General features: G+C 39.3%; 1 pseudogene; it reads left to right on the top strand.

Annotated features, from left to right (window-relative positions):
- Positions 1–21,411: 21,411 nt before the first annotated feature.
- Positions 21,412–23,235, top strand: LOC129408423 (enolase-like; annotated as a pseudogene).

Raw genomic sequence — 23,235 nt, forward strand, 5'->3', positions numbered from 1 at the left:
TATATTCCACCAAAACAAAATGCACTATATTGCTCAATATCGGAAATGGCAGGGTACATATTTACTGGCTGTAACAGAGAGGCTGCAGGGAGCTAAACACATATGCGATTGATTCGTCATACAGTCGCTATTGGCATCATGTGAAAAGGTCAGGTGTCCCCATGGAGAGCACTTTAAAAGGCCATTGGTGACTGATGAGCCTGTCATGTTTGAATCCCTCGTACGGACAAGCACCCCAGTGTACGGGTCTGTCTCTGCGCCTCCTGTCTGCTCACTTATGACACACACACATACACATATACACACAGATGGAGATAGTCTCACGGGGCCAGTAATTGGGGCCCTCAGTCATGCTGTCAGGTGTAGCTTCGAGTGTCCCCGCATGTGCAACACCAGACATTAAAATAACACAAGAGACCCACAGGCCATGATCCAGTGACCTCCGGAGGGTCAGACATATGTGGACGAATTGTGTTAAGTAAAGTGAGTCTGTGTTTGAGAAGGACTAACATAAAACAAGAGGTATTACCAATAATTAATGCACCACAATAACGCACCAATGGACTATGAAAGGATATTGCAGTAACATCAAATTGGTGTTTAATTAAGTTTGTAGAATTTTTGTGTGGGCCTTTCCCAACTAAATAATTAATGCAATGAAATTAATATTTACCCAAGAAGCTAAAGAGTTGATGAATTCAATACAATCTCACGATTACTTAAAGGGCCAAATATTACTCTATTCTCAGACCTATGTTATAATGTTATTCTCTCATCATAAACATACCTGGAGTTTTGTTTTGTTTCATTCACATGTTTAACACACAAACCCTGCATATTTAGGCTAGAAAACACTGTTCCACTTTGTGATGTCATGTGGTAATACAGGAAGTACTCCACTGTAGATGGTAAATGTTAACTTGAAAACTGCTACTTCATGACATCACAAGGTAGAACAGAGCATTTTTAGCTTTGGAGATGGGCCCGGCCAAGCAGAAGTAAACAGCAAGGCCAAAAATTCAAGTTAATGCATCTGATATAAAATGTATTCAAAAGACAGCATATGTACTCTAGTTTATGAAACTGTTTACCTTTTTTCTGTACCATTTTTGGTTCTAAAGTTACATACGTTTTAAACAGACCATGTATGAAACATGGAACAAAAATTATTTCCCAAATTTCAAAGACCTGCAAATCATTTAAATAAACAGATGTTTTTCATAATATCTTGTGTTATTCCATCTTTGAACTGTTGATGACACCTTCTACTTGCTTGCACAATTTTCCCTCCGTTACTTTTCCCTCCGTTACCATGACCTTTCTTCATCAAAAATCTCATTACTCAAAAGTAAGAGGTTTTTCAACCTAATCTTGTACCATATGGTAGAAAACTATATTAAGCAAATATTCAAACCAGTTTGTTAAGGATATGTAAGTGAGAACCGCTAGTTATCGCTGTTTGTATTTATTGGTCAAAAAGTGCTGCATATTTCATTCCCTCCGTTACCGACATGAGTTTTAAAATTTTTTGTCAACAACTTGAAAGAATATCACAGGGTTAACTTTACCCTATTGGAGTGCTAACTCTTTCCTACATTCTAATACCTTACTTATTTCACTAGTCCCTCTAGTTTCTGAATAAGAGCTATTTGAATGTAAAAAATCTGTCCGTTTCCCTTCGTTTCCGCTTGACCGGACCCAGATGTAGACAGACTTATGATAAAGGGTTACTCACTTCATGTGTGAATGAAACAAAACACAACTCCAGGTATGTTTTTGGTGAGGAAACATGGTCTAAAGCTCACAATTTCCATTTTCATTTTAAATAACAATCACTAACATTTTCTAGGTATGGTATGCTAATGTTCCATGATGGAGATGATAATAAAAGTTAGTTTCAAAGCCAACAATCTGTACATCTGTCACTCTTATCCACTTATTCAATGAGGAATCAAATGCAACATCATGAGGCATGCACTAAATTTACAAATATTAATACTATATTAAACTTTTGATCTTGATCCACTTCGTCAGTAATCAGTGATCTAGGAAACACCCAAACTTCCCAAAGCCTTCTTCACAAGCTGCAACTCAGAACAAGTAGTGACATGTAAGGCTCAGCCGGTATTCCACCAGGACTGTGCAATAAATCATTTTAATTGAATCGAGTCAATTGTTTCAAATTGTCAACGATCAGCTTGGGGCTTTTTAATTGTCCTGTGGCAATGAAAGTGTGTTGTTGGGAGCAACAGCTCAGACTTGACTAATTTTACAATAATTAAGTGTTAAATGGCACAAAATAACTAAAGTTAGTTTTGTTAATGTTCATGGCATTAAAATTGAAAGCCATATATATTATTTGTTTGTAAAAATCTAACTATCACCCAGCCCTATGCCACACAATTATCTATTCTAGTGAACAAACTTGCCCTCTTTGGCCTCTATATTTTTCCATTAATCAGATATTGCATGTTTACTCTCGCCTGCACAGCAAATACAGAAAGCACACATCCATGCTATAGTGTCTCATGAGGTTTCAGTTTGCTATCAGAGCGATTTCCTGTCTCAAATTTTCATCAGTAATCAAAGTTCCTGATTGAATTTGAAAAGTGAGTCCAGCTCTATAAATCACATTATATGCCTCGCTCCACACAGCCACAGGAATGAGACGCCACCCCTTGTGTGCACATAGCCGTCCCGAACATGCTTGAGTGTGTGTTGTTTTGAACAAAAAAATGGATGCAGGCGCAAGTGTGATTCGATCCATGTAATTTTTTGGTCGGGACATAATGGAGACTATAGAGATATAGATAACACACTGGGAGATAGCTGTCAGTGCTCCTGTTGTTGTTGAATGACCTCACACTTGATCAATCAAATTCTACAGGGCACTGTATTTTGACTGCAAAAATGAAACAAATCACTATCCAAAATGATGTATCAAAAACATTTTATTTATAGAAAGATGGATCTAAATTTTGTGACAGGCAAGAAAATATATATACACAAATGAATTGAAATAGTGGTGGTCATGGGTTGGCTGATGTGATTCCAGCTCCCACAGATGAATGCTGTTGTGGTGTCCTTGGGCAAGACACTTAACCAGGGTATCCCCATGTTTGACTACCACAAATTTAAGACAGTTTAAAGACCTTTTTAAGACCACTTAAATGAAAATTAAGACCAATTACCGCACCCATTATGCAGGGGGAAAACACCAGATCCAATTCTATTAATGACCAACCAACTACTGTACTAGAATCTAGAATCTAAGAGCAACTGTGAATTAAACCTTCATTTCCCCATGATCCATCCAACCTCTTCCTCCACTGTACTGATTGTTTACTCACTGCCGCTGCGCCAGAAACCAAAGTATTGTTTGCACATACTCCACATTAGACCTTAATTCATATTACATGATTTTGCACTGCAGCCCGGTTGAGTATACAAAAAATAGGCTACTGAAATGTAAGACTTTTTAAGGCCTTAATTTGGGAACATGAAATTTAAGACCTTTTTAAGACTTTTAAGACCCCGCAGTTACCCTGTTAACCCACCTTGCCCCTAGTGTCTGCATACACTGGTGTATGAGTGTGTGTGTGTGTGTGAATGGGTGAGTTGTTGTAAAGCGCTTTGAGTGCCTTGAAGGTGGAAAAGCGCTATAGAAAAATGTGACCATTTACCATACCTTATTATATTGCAAAATATTTGGAGTTTTTCTGTCCATTTTGGGGTGTGTATTGCTACCATAAAATTTAAAATAAGCTATAATAAGTCATACTGTAGATAGAAAAACAAAAACAAAAAAAAAACAAGTCACAGATTTGTAGAACAAAGGCATGCTTAGAAAATGTTGTTGGTGAACAAAAATTGGAGGCTGTAGAAAAGCAGCGATAGTATTGACTACAAAATCCTTTACAGATGTGTAAACCCCAGTGTAATGTCTGGAAGACGGGACATGCTGAATTGCTTTTGAATGACTTAAGGTCCAGATCTTTTATTGGGAGCAAAATTTAGACCTTGTTCACTTTCCTCTGTGCCACACAAAGTGATGCATTGGTAGTTATGTGTTTCAGTGTGATTCATATACGTTCAAAGGGATGCCATTCATTTACAGAGGTGATGTATAGTGACAGCTGATTGCAGTGCATTGCGTGGTTGTTGCTTGTTGTGTGCCTGTGCGTACATGTGTAGAGACCTGGTCTTTCTGTTCCTGTGTGGCTCCTATCTGCTATAATCAAACGGTAGCTCCTCAAGTGCCATCAGTCAAGCTTTGATGTTACCAAGGAACCGTTTCCAAGACTCACCACCTCCACTCAGGAACGCGCTGGGCTGATTGGGTGTATTCTGATCAGAAGAGAGGTATAGGACTTAAGCACCCAAGTACAGCTTTTACAGTATCTTTTAATAGAATGTACAATAACATGTCACATTTTAAATGATCTATAATATAAATCTATAGTAAAAGAAAGTTCAATACGATGGCCTACAACATGTAAAAAATAGTTGAACAGTAGGTTTAGGAAGTATCTAAATATCTTTTTAAATGCTTTAAATGTTTTATTCATTAACACAAAAAAAAATCATTCTTTATAAAAAGGTAACAAGCCTAATAAAAATGAAAACTTTCATTAAATTAAACCGAGAAGTAGTACCCTTGTTGCACATAAAGATAATGTACACAGCAGACAGTATCCTATATTTCAGATAGTCAGTGGTTTGAAAGTGACCACACACCAAAACTAAAAATATCTGTGTCTCCATTCTGCAAAAATAGAAAATGAAACACATACAATTGTCAATATAAAAACAATATGTGAAAATAAGCCAGTGTAATACTGCGGATTTAGTTAAAAATGAAAATCTCATGATTATGTGAAGCTGCCAAGCCAAACAATAAATCTACAGACACTCTGCACTATGGTCTTAATATCCTCCAGAATTCATAATAAAATATCATATTACTTCAATATATAAGATATTACTTACATTTTAATAATACCCGGATTATTCAAGTGTAACTGCCACAGGAGACTCCTAATAACCTAAAGTGCGTTTCCTCCTCTAAATCTATGCGTCCTTTAGTCATGTGCGTAATGCCCAGAGGTGACATGTGGGCATGGCTGCTTGGCATTGATTGGTGAAGGCCTCTGGGGAGCTGACTTGACATGCAATCTTTGGGAAATGGCTGGGCAGGTTTGCATGTGTATGTCTTCACACAGCCATTTAGTGGTAAAGACAGGATATTAAGTTCTTAAATAAATGAAAAAGCTTTACAGTGGATCACAGTGAAGTTAAAGCTCAGCTCAAAATCGACTAAAGCAGAAGAGGAATGAGAAATAGAGCGCCGTGTGACAGAGTGTTCAATGAGCTAAGGGTGACGAGCAGATCACATTGGTCAGGGGTCAATAGCCCATCCAGAATAGTTCCCTCTTCATCTGCATCTCTATTGGAAACATCAAATCTTCTCTGAATATTCAATTCAAGTTTACATTTCCATCAAAATCACTATAGTCCATTTAACCCTAGGCCAGGGTTACAAAACTACTCAATTTGAACAGCCAGTTTGGCTAATGTGAATTATTATGTTACTAAGGCACTAGTCTTAAATAAAAAATGTTCAGATTTATATAATACTTTTCTAGTTACATGGGGCACTCAAAGTACCTCACATTAAGGAATCACACACCCATTCACTTACATTCAAAAGCCAGTGTATGCGGACACTGGGGGTCTTACTCAAGGACACAATGAAAGTATTCACCTGTGGGAGTGGAATCAAACCACCAATCTGTATCCCCCTTTGTTATGTTCTCCTGTATCAGCCACATACAGAATACAGAATATTATCTAGAATGGGTGCAACAATAAAATCATCTAAACTACCCCGATAAGACCAATCCTGAATAATAGCTATAGCTTGTTGAAGAAAAGCAGAATAAAAAAAGGAAAATATTGGAGTATGGGGTAAGACAGCAGGGCATTAAAATTACTACTACTCTAGGAAGCCAACCACTGTGGGCAAAACCACTAAAGCTTGGTTTGTAGACTTGTATTGGAAAACTAATACAATCTCTGGATGAGCCCCAATACCAATACAAACTTCCCAGGCAACACTGCACACCCGGTGAGAAGGCTGCTGTCTGACCAAACCAGAGTTAGAGGCAAGGTTGACTCAAATCTAACTGTGCTGTCTACAAACACCCAGCACTTTGCCTCTTCTGGTTTGTGTCTCACATGAATAAACATGCACTGGGTTAATTTAAAATAAGATTAAATGAACATTTTATAATAGGGATACTTCTCCAACTTGTATGATAAATATTTTATATAAAAAACATTGCTACAGGTGCACAATAAATAAAATATGCTACATTGAATTTGAACTCCGAATAAAACAATACCAGAGTGAGAGTACAGTGCTAGTGCCAAATCCATGAAAATTTCAAATGTGGAAGAATGATTCAGAGGAAGAGCACAAACCTCTAGCAAGGCACTGAACATTTCTCATCATTTTAATGACCACCAGATATTACCTTTTATCTGCTCGCTAAGTTGTAATACTGGATCCTTTTATACACAGTAGCAATAAAGGCACATTTGGCAGTATTATTATATTTTACTCAATCTGCAGTCCATTTTTCTTAAAGGTGCTCTAAGTATTTTTTCTGGTAGAAGGTCTTCCACCTGTTCATCTCCATGAAAATGTTACAGATTTATCTTAAATGTTCCATAGTAACTTCTATGGCTCTTAGGTGACAAGCAGATAACACCAGGCCATGCTAAAGGTCAGATCTGTGGAGATGTAACTCATAGTAATGCAGTTTTTGCTCTGAGGTCCGAGGTCCAGCTTGTGGTGTCTAAGACAAGACTTAAAACCAGAGGGGCAGGGACTTCTCTGTGACTGGCTCCAAAGTCTGGAATAAACAGCTCCACAATGGAGTTTAAGTCTTGTCTTAAGACCCACTTTTATTCTCTGGCTTTTAACACCGTGTGAGTTGTGTGGTCCTCTGTGTCTTTAATTTATTTTTTATGGTTTTTACCTTTAGTATTCATTGGTATTCTTACTCTTATTTGATTTTACTAGTTTTATTGTCTTAACGAGGACTAGTGGAGTTAAATAGAGCTTTATTTTATATTTCTGTTGGATATGTTGTGTTTGTATTGTTCAGCACTTTGGAAACTTTATGAAATGTGCTATATAAATAAAGTGGATTTGACTGCATTTTTGGCCCCTAAAAACACAAATTTAATAATATAAAATATTATACTGTAGAATAATTATACAGTAAGTTAAATGCCACGCTGTGGAACATTGCAGGCAAAGAAATAACATCTCCATGGAGGCATGCAGGTAACGGACCCCCCATTGTGCACCTTTATTAACATTGCTCAAACCCCACTGGTGCATCTCCACACTTCCATGCTTTTCTGTTTGTCACCATTACTGTGCCTTTCAAATACATGTACACACATGTGTATGGCTCTATCACATGTTATCTATACGTGTGTGTGTTTTTGTGTGCACACATGCAGTGCTAAATCAGAGCTAAGGACAGCCACTTGGGGCACTAAATCAACCACGTGCTTACTAACAGTGGTTTGACCCAAATAACAATGTAATTTATGGAGGCTTTTAGGCTCCCAGGCAGCCATGGAAATAGAACAGAGAATAATGGGCAGTGTGACCACGGCTGTTTATGTCTCAAGTCTTTTACTAGGACACACGTCTGTGGTTCTTAATGACACACAAGACAGTAAATGCAATGTTAATGGAGGCTCTAGGATGTGGCGCACAGGAGAACCCGATTATGGGCGAATGGTAAACAGGTGCAGTGTCTGACAGAGGCAATTACAAACAAAGATGGCGATCAAATGGAGACGCTGTGCAGTAAATGAGGGGGATGTGGAGATAGGGCTGAGCAAGACGTGTGAATAATGGACACAAGGGAAGAAGTAAAAGTCTGTATGGAAGTGAAAGAAGTAATAATAACATAATAATGAAGAAATCCAGTACTACCACAAAAATACAACTGCAACAATATATTTAAACCACTGCTACTATTATTGTAAGAGGTACCACAAAAACAAGACAACTGCTTCATCAGCTCCAATACCTCTTAAACACAAATGCATAGTGGTGGAAAGAGTTGCATAACTAGAAATGTACTTAATTACAATAACAAGTACTGCTACCAAAAGTATAAAGTATGTATAGAAAATACTACTCCAAGTAGAAAAACACAGAAATATACACAGAGAAGAACAAATATATACTGTATAGTATCTTTCAGATACTAAAAAAACCCTCAGCTAAAGACATCATTAGAATTGGGTGTAAGCTAGCCCCCGGGCAGGGTTACAGGCTGCACTGGACTGTTAGTAGCAGCTGGCAGAGATGACATGCTAGGCAGACCCACAGGAACAGTTAAGACATCGTCCTCGTGAAGGCCTGAGTGTGTGTATGTGTGTATGCGTATATATACTATATGTGTGTGTGTGTGTGCATGTGATGTTGTGCACTACCTTGTTGTGGTGCAGTGGGTCATTTGCCTGAGTCTTTGAAGTGGAGATGGAAGCTTCTGTCACTGCTTTCCAGATCAGAGCGCCAAGCGACAGGACGCCACTAGAGAGGAGGGAGGGGAGGCCACGACGCACAAACCAGATGAGATCAGGCCTTTGCCACGCAGCGGAGAGAGTATTTTAGAGTCTTTCTTTAAGGTTTTAGTTTGACTGTATTTTTCCTGGAAATGCACAATCAGAGGTGTAAGACCCCACTTCGTACATCAGATGGTTAAAACCGAAAATGTATTATTAACAGAGAGAGAAATATATTTCACATTTATTCAGTGTGAAAATTTTTATTTCATCGATATAATGTTCCAAGGTAGGTTGTTAAACTTTTTCAATTACAAGTGTTTTAATACATTGACAAAAACAGTGTGGCCTCTCCACAGATCTTACATATAACTGGGGGTGTGGCGGTCAGATGCTTGTTTAATGCCATATTGTGGAAGATTTCAGACAAAGCAATTACATCTCCATAGAGACAAGATGGTGCAGAAGCCTCCAATAGAAAAATTGAATAGTGCACCTTAAAAAAACAAACAAAAACACCTGGAGATGGTCTAGTTTATCAAGACCTAAAAAAGTACAGCAGCTTATACAGCAGCCATCTGCTCAACTCTGCTTAGTTTTATACATACAAACGTATTACATATTACTTACAACTGCTTTTAAGCTTTAAAATTAAGGTGAAAAAAGGTTCAGTGTAAATAGACTGAAGTAAAAAGCAATATATTATCATGTATAGAGACGTTTATTTGAAAACTGCTCACTGAATGATCCGTAATATTGGTCTTGTTGGTAACTATTGGCATAGTAATAAACAGGTTCTTAGTAAGTCAGTCAATGTATCGGAGTGTCAGGCCATAGTATTATGGTTACACAAATGCACTGATCAAAAATACATAACTGAACTTTGGAAACTCTAAGAAATAACCTTGTAGCCCTATTCAAATGCACAATTTTAACAGAGGAAAATACTGCACTGCACATATTTTTTTTTTTACACCTCTAACTTGACATTGTATGCCTCAGACTTTATTTATTTGAAAGTTCAACTTGCTCTCTTTTGTAACCAAGAGAGGCTGCAAACTAAAACAGAAATAGTTGCACTATTTTTAATTGAGCAAAAACATGTATGTTTGTCACTTCAACTACCACAGGTACAAATATTACCAGGGATTTCAATTTCAAACTTATGCAAGTCAACAAAGAATGCAGCATGATGGGACTGGCACATTAAGAAATCTACATCTTAACTAGCACTAATGGTGTTTTCATCAACATTAATATTGTCTATACATTCATTCATTGAATTAAACATAAAAGTAAGTGAACTAGATCTTTCATGTCCACCACTGACATAAATTGCACTTGAAACTGAGAGATATTTAATTTAACACATAGCTTCTAGACAGTAGAATGGCAGGAGACACTGTGGAAGAAACAGGAAACAACCAGGGCCAATTTGCACTATGCATGTTTTTCTCAGACTTATCATCGCACAAATTAGGCTCTGCTTTTGCTGATAAGGTCAGCTGTCAGTCTAGACCTAGTTTAAGGAGTGGGTAGGCTCAAACTGCTTTCGCCTCAATGCATGCTGATTTAATGCACTGATTCTGTATCATTAGCACATTTACTCATGCACATTTTACTACATTTTCCACATACACCTGTGATATAGCACCATCTCATATTGGGCATGCATAAACAACTCAGCTTTATTACAGCACTATGTTTTCTGGTAAAAAAATACATGCACGCTAATGAGTCAAAACCTGTAAATTGAATTAATCCTGTCTTTGAAATGACTAACGTGAGCGCTATGGCTAACAGGCTAATGCTTTCGTGTAGAAATTCAGAGGTGCCAGCTGCTGTCACCCTGATGTATTCATTCAAAGAGCTGCATAAAACTATTGCCAAATGTTGGTTAAATGAAGATGAATGCAGCGCTTTGGACTGAAGGTGATATTTTATTTAAGATCAGACGTTCTGTGTTTTGGTAATGCAACAGTCACTCTACAAACAACATGACAGCCTGGGGAAATGGATATTGATTAGCAAAGGTTGATGCGTTTTTTGTGCGCTCCTGCCACCATCTCCCTCTCTCCCTCTCTCTGCTCTGTCTGTGGCACTTCTGGTCGCTTTTTTCTATAGAGTGCATGGTCCCTTCTCTACTGTCAGGCTTCAGTATGTGATGTATTATAAAGCAAGATGGATGGTTTGTGCAGCGTTTGAAGGTGCACAGATGAAGGTGGAAAAAGAAGAAACCTGTTCACCCTTCAGTGCTCTATGGGAGATGACGATGTGGTAATGGTGGGATACTCATTGACTTAACAACACAGAAATAAAGACTTTTTGCTCAGATACTTAAACTGTAATAAACTATTTCAAACTGTAATAAATGCACGCACAAAGCTGGTGATTGAAATTTCTCATTTATAACTATTAGCTGCATATTGTCAACAAATTCTCTATACTATAGGATGTCTCAGGGAGAGCATCTGGTTTAAAGCTAGCAATCAGTAAGCACATTATTAAAAGCCAAAATGATTAATCAATCACAATCATTATCATTATCAAGGGCACCTTTAAGTAATAACCATTTCAATGTGCGTTTCCATTTTGTATACAGCTCATATTTATTACTGGCAGGCAGTCCCATTCCCAATATAAAGAGTGTTAAAACAATAAACCTCCCAATGCAACAGTTGAAATTCAAAAGAGACTGCATTCTTCTGTAAATGTTTGTTAAGCCACTTGAGGGTGAGCACTAGACAACAACAGCGCAGGTGGTGGCATCATTAAGATTCCAGCCACACGTGCATTGGCCACAGTGATGTGTCCACAACAGCACAGACAGACAACACAAACATCTGAGCTTTATCTCCTGCGGCCATACTGCCTCATTACCATTCAGCACTGATTGTCTGATAAAGCACACCAGTCCCTCTAGTCCAAAACACCAAATCTATGGCATTGATTAAACAAGCTGCAGACAAAAGTTAGAATTGTGTGAAGGTGAAAGGTTAAAGAGACCTTACGAAAAACTCAAACAAATCTCTTATCTGTCATTGTTTCATTCTCATGTAGTTTAGGGAGAATTGACCCGCACACATGTAATTACAGACTTCTTTTTCCTCCTTACGTTATTGTTAAGGACAACAAGTTCAGGCTCCAGAATGCAGCATCTGGACAGTATTGTTATCTCCGCAGCTAATGAATAGAATAATTACAAACACTTGTGCTGTTATTTTATTATTGAATAATTTATCACAACAGTGCAGCAGTTAAATGTTTAATTTCACACCATCTGACCTTTTCTAACAAACAATGTAAAATAAATGTGTCTGCTTCTGTATCTCAGTGATCGCTTTACCAGCTAATATTTCCCTTTCTCCTCCTGAGCTCTCAGCAGGCGTCCCCTGCAGCTCTCTGAACTGCTGTACAATCTCAAAAGAACCTCACAAGAACCAGTTGGAAGACAAAGGGAAGTGACTGGTGAAGGGCAGGCTGCCCAGTGCAGTGCTTTGATCAGGTCTGTGAGTCAGACACTCTTAAACACAGCAGAGGCTGGTGTGAGGGCTCCACACAAGTGTGGCTCTCTACTGACTCCGCCTACAGCAAAGAAAGGTTCTTAGGGATGTGGAGTAAACAATTAAGCAGTCATAAGTTCATAAAGCCATAAATTGTTGTTCCAGGTCATTTCTTTCTCTTTCTTCACTGTTCAGTACAATTTAGTATGTGATTAGTTGTTTTACTTGTTTAAACGTTTACTGATGAAAAGTACTTCAGTTGATACATACAGACTCTAAAATCATCAGGCAGGAAAGACAGCTCAAAACACATGACATGTGTAGAAAAACAGGTACTAGCACTAGCCTGTACAGCGTTTTACTATGCACATCTAGCAAGGATTGTAGCTGTACCGAAAGTCGACTGTACATTACAGTAAATGTGTTTCAGCCAAATGGGAGAGCTGTGAGAGCCTTTGCCAATCTATGCCTGTATAGTCCCAGTACCTAGGCAATTATCCATAATGCAAATGGGAGTATGCGCATACATAGTTCCATATAGCAATCAACCAGTTTAAGTGCTCTCAAAGTGAATTTACATTTTCAAAGCATTATGCTGTTGATTTATTCTGCTAGTTTTTCAGGACTAATACTTGTGCTTGTGATGTCCTTTTTATGCACTTTGAGTGGCTCTGTGTGTTGCTTGTCAGAAAAGGGCAGCCAGGGTCCGAAGGTGTCAGGGGGGGACAGCGGGTGACACAGAAAGGTGAGGCTGTGGGGACAGTCTGCTGACATTTACCCAGTGGGAAGTTTCCCGGTGTCAGCTATAATGAACAACACAGACCACTTTTATTAATGAGCTAAATCATTTCCACACACATATAAAATACAATTTATATAAGCAAGATAATCATATTAACTTGGCAAGTATGTGCTCCAAATACAAACTTATGTTAAAGACCACTCATTGTGCTTGAGCCTGCTATTTAGTTATAATCTAATCTATCTATGGATCATTATGTTATAATTTGCACATTTCAAATCACAATATTCATATCAAAATACCTAATAAAAGAAACAAGTCCACAGCCTTCCATGTTAAAAAAATGCAGTGCCCAATAGGAGTTAACGTTGCCGTAAACATCACAACAGAGAGTTGGTGTTACTGATCTGTTGGGGGTGATGTGTAAATAGCTCATACCACGCACACAACACAGAAAACCGTTCAGTTTCACAGACGTCTGCAGTCAGAAGCACAGGTATCTGTGCAGACACCTGTCCTAGGGCTGCTGGGGCACTGACTAAATACGATGTGAACATTTTTATGTGGCCTCCTTATTGCCCTATCTGAAGAGGAAGTGTGGATTTACATACTCGTCCGCACTAAAGGAAAGCAATGAGAGGTTTGTCTGTCTGCAGCGCTCTTTTCAGGCAAGTGAACCACAATGCAGTGTCTAGGCTAGGGAGCATTCGTCACATGGACACCCTGAGGAAACTTACCAACACACTGAGAGAATACGCAAACTCCACACACAAAGGCTCCACCCCACTGAGAATCAAACCTTCTAGCAGTAAGAGTGACATTTCAAACCAAAAAACCATCTGTGTCAACTTGTGATGTCATGTGGTAATACAGGAAGTGCCCTGTGTTTTTAACTCCATACAACTTCTCTAGAATCATCTGGATAAATTCAGCTCAGGAATTGTAAATTTCTATTGAACTGAATGAAAAGGTAAAAGTAGCTGTTCACTTGAAAACTACCACTACATGACAGCATAAGATTGAAAAGAGCATTTTGAGCTTTGGAGATGTGAACAGACTAATAATAAAGGGTTTCTCAAAAACGTGTGAATGAAACAAAACACAACTCCAGGTATGTTTTTGATGAGTTAACATGGCTTCTACCATGGCTTAAAGCTCACAAGAGTAAATTTAGCATAATACTGGACCTTTAAAAACCCTTAGGACAAACAGCCTCTTGGATTAGGAGAGATACGATTAAGATCAGCCACTCAAGCATTATACAAATTACAAAAAGATGACTCAGAAAGTAAAAACATTAAATAAAGGCATTTTTTCTCTGAAGACAAGGAGAGATTCACTTGCATAGTAAATGCAAACAGCCAGAGTTGGCAGAGTCTATATTTGGAGTGAGTATCGAAGTATCACATGTCCCATAGCTGTTGATGACTCACACAGAGAGACGACACTGCATAAGAAAACAGTGTGACCTTCTCCCTGACACACGCTCTAATGCTATATCTATTTACAAGCACTAGTACGCTTTAGCTACTATTTGATCTAGTCAAAATACATTATGTTTGCAGCAATAATAACTGATTACTCATAGGCAAGTTATAGATATTTTGAAACAGCATCTATGCATGTATAGTACATTATATAGTACATTATGAAATACTTGGGTTTCAATGTGACACTTTGACAGCATATAATATTAGAATAGTAATATTACGCAGCACCATTGTACAAAATGCAGTAGTCTAGTTGTGTAACAGTAAAGCCACAGTGCATATTCTATTGTGTATGTGTGTATGTGTGTATGTGTCCTACCAGTCACAAGTTTGGACTCACCCTCTACTAAATAACTCAATACATCTTACTTCACATATTTTATGTCTTTTATGTGTACATCAAATGTAGAATGTAATAAACACATAGAAAAACAATGAGTGAGAGAGTGAGTCCAATCTTTTGACACGCGCACACGTACACACACACATTTTCTACAGAGCACTTTATTATTTAAATGTTCTACTGGGTAATTAAGTGTTGCAAATGATAAGTAACACATTTTTTAATATATATTCGCATAGACTGTATTGCTACTTTTTGGTTTCCTATACATAGTGTTCTGCTTCTTCTGATGGCTTCTACCTCAGTAATAGTCTTTAGAGGTAACAGTACTTTTACTTGAGTACTTGAGACTACTTTATATGAGGCCTTACCTGTGCTTTGAGAATCCTTAGCGCTAACAACAAGCACAGAGAGAGAATAATGCCCCTACTTTAAATGTGGTGTTCAAAGAGCGCAGTGACTTGGGCGTCCAGCTCCTCCATTAAAGAAAAGGTTTTCATTCAGATGGATGAATGTATGCTTCATTGTTGTCTGTCAGTTCGCTTTGTCGGCCAAATGGATAAACAAGCTATTATGGAGCAAAGGTGTTATGGAGGTTGAGGGAGGCAGGGACAGTGGGGACGGGAGAGTGCATTTATGGCTGTTGGAGTGGTTTGAGTGCTATTCATGAATATAGGACAGACAGACAGACAAGCTAGTGGCTACATGCTGTACAGCAGTGAGATGAGCAGTGTATTGATCTACAGTTTGAGTTTCTTTGTGTAACCGGATCCGGGCACACCAAGTGTAAGCCTTATTTAAAAGTCTCCTTATTCCCATCCATATCTATTGATCCGCACACACTTTTATCCAGCTTTAAGTAAGTCTCTGCTTCCCTGATTCCTTCCTGAGCCGTATTTTGTAGCTATCCAGGCTCTTTGGAAGAGTACCGTTTTTCTTCATGGCACACTTCTGGTTTATTCATGTCCCGTGTGGTGCCTGTTTAGGGTTTATCTGGTCTTTTAAGAACATGCACTATTTCCTGATCATGTTTCTATGCCTTTTATCCGTAAGTGATGAAAAAACACCTCTTTATATTTCTAATGTAGTATTTCATATCCTCTGAATCCCTTATCTCTGACAGGAATAAATTGCATGGATCAAGTCAATATAGCTCTGTCAGATTCACCGTAGGTTTAAATGAAAAGGAGATAACAACTTTGTTCTGGTGCAGATTTGATTGGCCGTACAGTGCTCTTGTCAGACAGTGGCTGTAAAATATGGTGTGGGTTATTGTGTGCTGTCATAACTTACCCTGTAAATCTCTCCCCGAGTGAAGGTGCAGAGCAGGAGGACAGCATTGATTCTCTTTTCGTACTTCATCTTTGGAGCATGTGCTGCTGGTGCGGAGCCAAAGGCCGTGGAAGCCGTCTTCATTATGTCCCCATCTACAGGAGCAGATAATGTTAGCGGCGCCATCATCTCATGTCAGTTTAATTAGCCTGCGCGCACACTTAACATGCCGTTGGCCTCCTTTCCTCTCCTCGCTTTTCATTTAGTGCACCTTCCACCCCTAGTGAACTATTTAGAACCTTATTATGCTGTGTCAGTTTTTCTATTCACTTTAATATGAAGACCCTCCAAACCTTTGTCTTGTTAAACCCGGCGTTCTGTTATTTAGTAATGCAATCAGAAAACATGTGAGGAGAACGTAAGGAGTGGGAAGGCTTATGACTTTGCAAAGTGCCATTCCCTCGCTGCCTCAGCAAAATCTTAATGGCCATTTGAGGTAATGCTAGAACGTAATAGCCCAGAAGAAATGATTCCATAGCTTGCTATTTAGAAAGAAAACACATGTAAACTTGAGGCACTCAGAGATAGAGAGCTAAATTGTATAACCACGCATCTTATATTTTTTGGTTAACTGATGCATACCTTTTCATAACTCCTGACATTATGTTCTGCATTAATAGTTTTCTTAAAGTCATGACTCCTGTCGTGATGACAACCTAAACCTGCCACAGCTCTTTGAATGAATCAGAACACACAGGCCAGTTTGTCAGTCCATACTTACCGTAACTAATAGTGAAATTGCAGTATAGAGCTGGAAGGAAATATCAATTGGCCAATAAATCAGGCCAATATTTGCACGTTTTTAGCATATCGGCTATCGGCCTTAAATCTCCAGCAGAGGTTGATATTTTGTTTGCCTCAACCAGCTGCCTCAATGTGCATGAAAAATATATGCATAAAAATTTGTTTTAACACCTTAGTTTAGAGTTCTGCAAAAATGTGACTATACCTCTGTCTACATAGTTTGTATTAAAACAAGGTTGTTTGTACTGAATTGTAATTAGACAATTTTGGGAAAATGAGCAAATCGACCCTATATATCAGCCCAAAAATATCAGCCCATAAATATCATCAGAGGTCATTAGCCAACAGTTCTTCTGTATTGTAAATAACTTTTGCCATAGTATCTGCCATGAAAAAATGCACATCGGCCAATTGGTAAAATAAATACAGCAAAATAAAAGTATGGTATTTGCCACATGAAAGAGGGTATACATTATAGACAATGACAAGATGTAAGTGCAGATGACCAATGAGTGTGGATATGATTCAGATGGACTTATTACTATATACGTGATTGGATAGTTCCTTAGGTTCTGACAACTAAAGGAATAACATTATCTTCAAGAGAGTCCTTTCCACAGATCTCTACAGTCTCTATCCGCTGGTCCCCTGTCGCTCATGTCCCTGTACTTGCTGGTGGTTCAGAGCAGACCTCCTCCGTTTAAACGGGGTAACACTGATAACGTCAGGCCCACTGCCGCTGACTGACAGCTGGGTAAAGCAGCAGTGGCAGCACACAGAGCCACGGAGAATCCATTTTCAGGCAGCACCAGGCCTCCATCTGTCAGCCCAAAAACAGGAACATGCAGCATCAGTCACAGCTGACCCTCACTCACCCACCCAACACACTGGTGAGAGAGAGCGTAAACAAGCTAGACAATCAACAGATGGGTCTATGTCAATCAGCATGTCGAGTGATGCAATATTCTTTCATAAAAATATATTCTAGTTTGATTGTCAAGCATATATTGTTGATACAGGATTACATTTATACCATGCAACTGTACTACATCTCACCCTTATGTAATAGATAACTTTCTGTCATGTCTACCACTATTTGATCTAATCTCCTTACAACCTCTTGTATATAGCTGAGACATGTTTGTAATACTATTTCTATATTTTATTTTTATTTGTACATAAACATTTATATTATTATGCCTTATTTGATACCAGTCTCTTGCTTTTTTTGCTGCCTATTTTGAATTTATTATTATCATTTATAATTTTTGTCTTTGTTATTATATTATATTGTGATGTGTGAGCTACTGTATCCAAATAGTTTCCCTTGTGAATCTGTAAAGTTTGTCTAAGTCTAAGTATATGAGGCGGAAAAAAATGCAAGATTGCTCTGGGTTCAATTCCTGTCCTCAGTGTCCTTTGTGGTTTCCTTTTATTTGCTTTTACTGGTTTTATTATTATTTTCTATGTTTTTGCACTACTAAGATCAAATTGAGCATTTAAACCTTTTTTTTATATTGTCTGTCTTTGTGCAGGACTTTGGAAACAGTTTTGTTTATAAAATGTGATATATAAATAAAGTGGATTTGGATTCTCAATGGGAGTCTGCTTCGGTCTCCTTTGGGTGCTCCAGTTACACCTACCACTAAAAATATGTACAATATGATCCCCTCTGAGGCCAAAAGTTCCCCTTACACGTTTTCACAATTTATTGGCCCTCGCCACTAACAAAGTTAGGGACGAGGGGTATTGTTTTCGCTCGGTTTCTTTTTTTTTTTTTATTATTCCCTTTTCCGACCAAACGATCGCATTTTTGACCCCCTGAACATCGACGAAAAGTCCCCAAACCGGGGTCCAGATCGATCGGCCCGGCGAAAAATTTGATAAAATGGACATTGTGACAATGACCAAAGTGACCCGACTCAACAGCGCCACCTAGAATTGGACCCCTATGGGAGTAGGGACATGCAAAGTTTGTCGCAGGGAAACGAAATTCGGAACAGTGATAGAGAACAATGAGACAAGCCAAAAGATGAATTGGAGCGTGACCCTATGACGAACAGGAAGTCGGCCATATTGGATCAAACATTCGGCGCCGTTTCGACTTGCGTGTGTGCACAATGCTACTAGTCCGTGGTGTTTGGTCCAAATGAGCTCAGATCTGACATGTCACATCTACAGACATAGCTTCACTGAAATCTTCCATGTTTTTGGGATGCTCCTTACAGTTCGCCCGTAGCACGCCGGCGAATAACGCCTTCATTTCCTGTTTTTTCGGTGACCTGTCACGGCCACAGGCATTGTCCTAGAGAGCTCAAATTCAAATCACAATTGCGTGATCCAGGCCTGAATGTAATGAAATATGAAATCTAATAAAAGTGAACTCTATAGCGCCCCCTAGCATAGACGTGAAACGTCAACATTATCGGATTTGTACCAAATTCGGGAATAAAATTCTATGCATGTTTACAAGCAAAAAAGTCCATTACGGACATGAGGTATTTTTCACACTTGGCCACCAGGGGCGCAAAGACTCCCCCCAGAAATAGTAAAAAAATCATTATATGCCCATGTTTAATCGGATCGCGTTGAAATTTGAATCAATGATGTGTGATCTCAGCCTGAATATAATACACTATAAAACATATGAAAAGTGAACTCTATAGCGCCCCCTAGCATTGACAAAATTCAACATTATCGGATTTGTACCAAATTCGAGGATTAAATTCTAGACATGATTACAAGCAAAAAAGTCTATTTACGGACATGATGCATTTTCCACCACTGGCCAGCAGGGGCGCAAAGACTCCCCCCAAAAATAGTAAAAAAAATATTACAGGGACATGCTTAGTCCGATCGTGCTGAAATTTGAATCACTAATGCGAGTTTTTGGCCTGAATATAATACACTATAAAACATATGAAAAGTGAACTCTATAGCGCCCCCTAGCATAGACATGAAACGTCAACATTATCGGATTTGGACCAAATTCGGGAATTAAATTCTATCCATGATTACGAGCAAAAAAGTCAATCATTGTGCACCCCTATGACGAACAGGAAGTCGGCCATATTGGATCAAACATTCGCCACCGTTTTGACTTGGGGGTCTACAAAAAGATTCAAGTCCCCGGGGTTTGGTCCAAATGAGCTCAAATTTGACATGTCACATCTACAGACATAAACTCACAGAAGTTGCCAAATTTTTTTGGGATACTCCTTACAGTTCGCCCGTAGCCACGCCGGCGAAAAACGCCTTCATTTCCTGTTTTTTCGGTGACCTGTCACGGCCACAGGCATTGTCCTAGAGAACTCAAATTCAAATCACAACTGTGTGATCCAGGCCTGAATGTAATGAAATATGAAATTTAATAAAAGTGAACTCTATAGCGCCCCCTAGCATAGACATGAAACATCTACATTATTGGATTTGTACCAAATTCGGGAATAAAATTCTCATGATTACAAGCAAAAAAGTCTATTACGAACATGCTGCATTTTCCACGTTTGGCCAGTAGGGGCGCAATGACTCCTCTGAAACAGGTTCACGGCGCCGATGACATCATACATGTAAAGTTCCATAAAGCCTTGTTACCATGGCAACTCCGGAACTCAAAGCTAAACTTCAAAGCTTTGTTTGGCCTCGGGGAGATTATAACAGTAGGCAAATCGCAAATCACAAATCGAAAATCACATATCGCTTAACGGAAAAGGCACATTTAGCTGAGCTTGACACAGAGCAAATCGTACAAAGATTTCAAACAGTAGACTTCACAGAGGAGACTTTACAGAGTAGATTTCACAGAGTAGGTCACACTTTTTATCTGCGTAACAGTAAGTACAGCAACACTTACAAAACAACTCAATTATAAAACAAAAATGGCCAGAAATAACAGAGGAAATATACCCTTGACCTTAAACCATGACCTTAAACTAAAGAACTGTGGTCTTCGTGTGATAAAGAGTAGAGGGGTGTGCAAAAATATTGAAATATCGATATATCGTATCGTTTAATGTGATGACACAGTATCGATATTGTGGGCTGCTCTATCGATATATCACCAAGAGTATTTTTGGTTTATTTTACTAAATGATTTTGTTACAGCTACAGTTTCGTTGTTTGTTTAGTGGAAGGAAACTCGTTTGACATTTTCGCTGTTTTTGAGGATTAAAATGTTTGTGTTTCATATGAACTTTGCACAAGAAGTGGTTTAACAAAGATTTTCCATGATTGGCCCTCGCCACTAACAAAGTTAGGGGCGAGGGGTATTGTTTTTCGTCGGTTTCTTACGTTTGTTTGTTTATTACCATCGCCGCGCGCGGCTTTAATTTGTATTTTAATATTTTTTTAAACTGTGCAGGACTTTAAATTGGTCTAACTATATTGAAAATAGTTGGCTGTTTTGGCTACTTGCCGAAGAAGTAATCCACATTTTTAAGAGTTTTTGTAATTAGGGACTCAACTTTCAATCTCCAAAACATTTAGGAAGGAATCAGATTTTAACCATTTTAATTTCCAGGTGCATTTTAGGTAACAGTGATATCCAAGAAGGTTTATGTAATCTGTTTTAAGTTCAAATATTTTCATCTTAACATTTTTTAAACTTTACAGGATTTTAAAAAGGGTCTAACTATATTGAAAATAGTTGTCTCGGCCTTCTCTGCCTGCCCGCTCGGAAGAGAGACAGCACCGTCCTTGCACACAGTTAGGCCCGAAAGATCCAGAAACATGTCTATTCTGAAGGTTCACGCTCGTGAGATTTTCGACTCCCGTGGCAACCCCACTGTGGAGGTTGATCTCTATACCAAGAAAGGTGTTTTCAGGGCTGCAGTGCCTAGTGGTGCTTCCACCGGCATCTATGAGGCCTTGGAGCTGCGTGACAATGACAAAACACGCTACATGGGCAAAGGTGTCTCTAAAGCTGTTGAGCATATCAATAAAACTATTGCACCTGCACTGGTTAACAAGAATGTGAGTGTTCTGGAGCAGGAGAAGATTGACCAGCTGATGTTGGACATGGATGGAACAGAAAACAAATCCAAGTTTGGTGCTAATGCCATCCTGGGAGTGTCCCTGGCTGTGTGCAAGGCTGGTGCAGCAGAGAAGGGCGTGCCTCTGTACCGCCACATCGCTGACCTGGCCGGTAACCCTGAAGTCATCCTCCCAGTCCCTGCTTTCAATGTCATCAACGGAGGTTCTCATGCAGGCAACAAGCTGGCTATGCAGGAGTTCATGATCCTGCCTGTGGGAGCCAACTGCTTCAAAGAGGCCATGCGCATTGGTGCTGAAGTCTACCACAACCTCAAGAATGTCATCAAGGAGAAATATGGAAAGGATGCCACCAATGTCGGAGATGAGGGTGGCTTTGCTCCAAATATTCTGGAGAACAAAGAAGCCTTAGAGCTGCTGAAGAATGCCATAGCCAAGGCTGGCTACACTGAAAAGATTGTGATTGGCATGGATGTGGCTGCCTCTGAGTTTTACAAAGGTGGAAAGTATGACCTGGACTTCAAGTCACCGGACGACCCTAGCCGCTACATCAGCCCTGACCAACTGGCGGACCTGTACAAGAGCTTTGTCAAAGATTATCCAGTGGTATCCATTGAGGATCCATTTGACCAGGATGACTGGGAGGCATGGAGCAAATTCACCGCCACAACCAGTATTCAGGTTGTGGGCGACGACCTGACTGTTACCAACCCCAAGCGTATTGCTAAGGCTGTGGCCGATAAGGCCTGCAACTGCCTGCTGCTCAAAGTGAACCAGATCGGCTCTGTCACAGAGTCTCTGCAAGGCCTGCAAGATGGCTCAGAGCAATGGCTGGGGTGTGATGGTCAGCCACCGCTCTGGAGAGACAGAGGACACTTTTATTGCTGATCTGGTTGTTGGTCTCTGCACCGGACAGATCAAGACAGGAGCACCTTGCCGATCTGAACGTTTGGCCAAGTACAATCAGCTGCTTAGGATTGAAGAGGAACTTGGAGACAAGGCCCGTTTTGCTGGCCAGAACTTCAGGCACCCCATCTGAGCTGACAGTCTTCCTGACTGGGCCCCAGTGTGTTCATTGCTCATAAATAATCCCCACACATATACGCCACACTAGGTTGCCTTCCCCGTACAGGGAGAAGAAAGTGAAAAGAACACCACTTAAATCTAAGGTCCAAGTCTGTGGTCTGTGGCGTATATAAGCAACAGATGTCTTAGTACACCACAGCTCGGCTCATCCCAAACTCTGCTTAAGCGCCTGAGTAGTTATGTTCCTATGTTTGTGTCTGTATAACTGTGTGAGAGATTTTTGTTGAGCTTTTCGTGAGTTGTAGTGAATACTGCCTCTACTGAATATCTGAACTACTGTAACTTTAGGGTGGCTCTGTCTCCAGTAGGAGTCAGAGTCAAGTTATGTGCAGTGTGTTCCATTCAAAAAGATCTTGTGTTACTGTAAGCATTGGCACTATATGTATTATTAAACAATACAGTTTCAAA

This window comes from Boleophthalmus pectinirostris, unplaced genomic scaffold (genome assembly GCF_026225935.1).
Source record: "Boleophthalmus pectinirostris isolate CB_2022bp ecotype Guang Dong unplaced genomic scaffold, ASM2622593v1 HiC_scaffold_16, whole genome shotgun sequence".
Taxonomy (NCBI): Eukaryota; Metazoa; Chordata; class Actinopteri; order Gobiiformes; family Gobiidae; genus Boleophthalmus; species Boleophthalmus pectinirostris.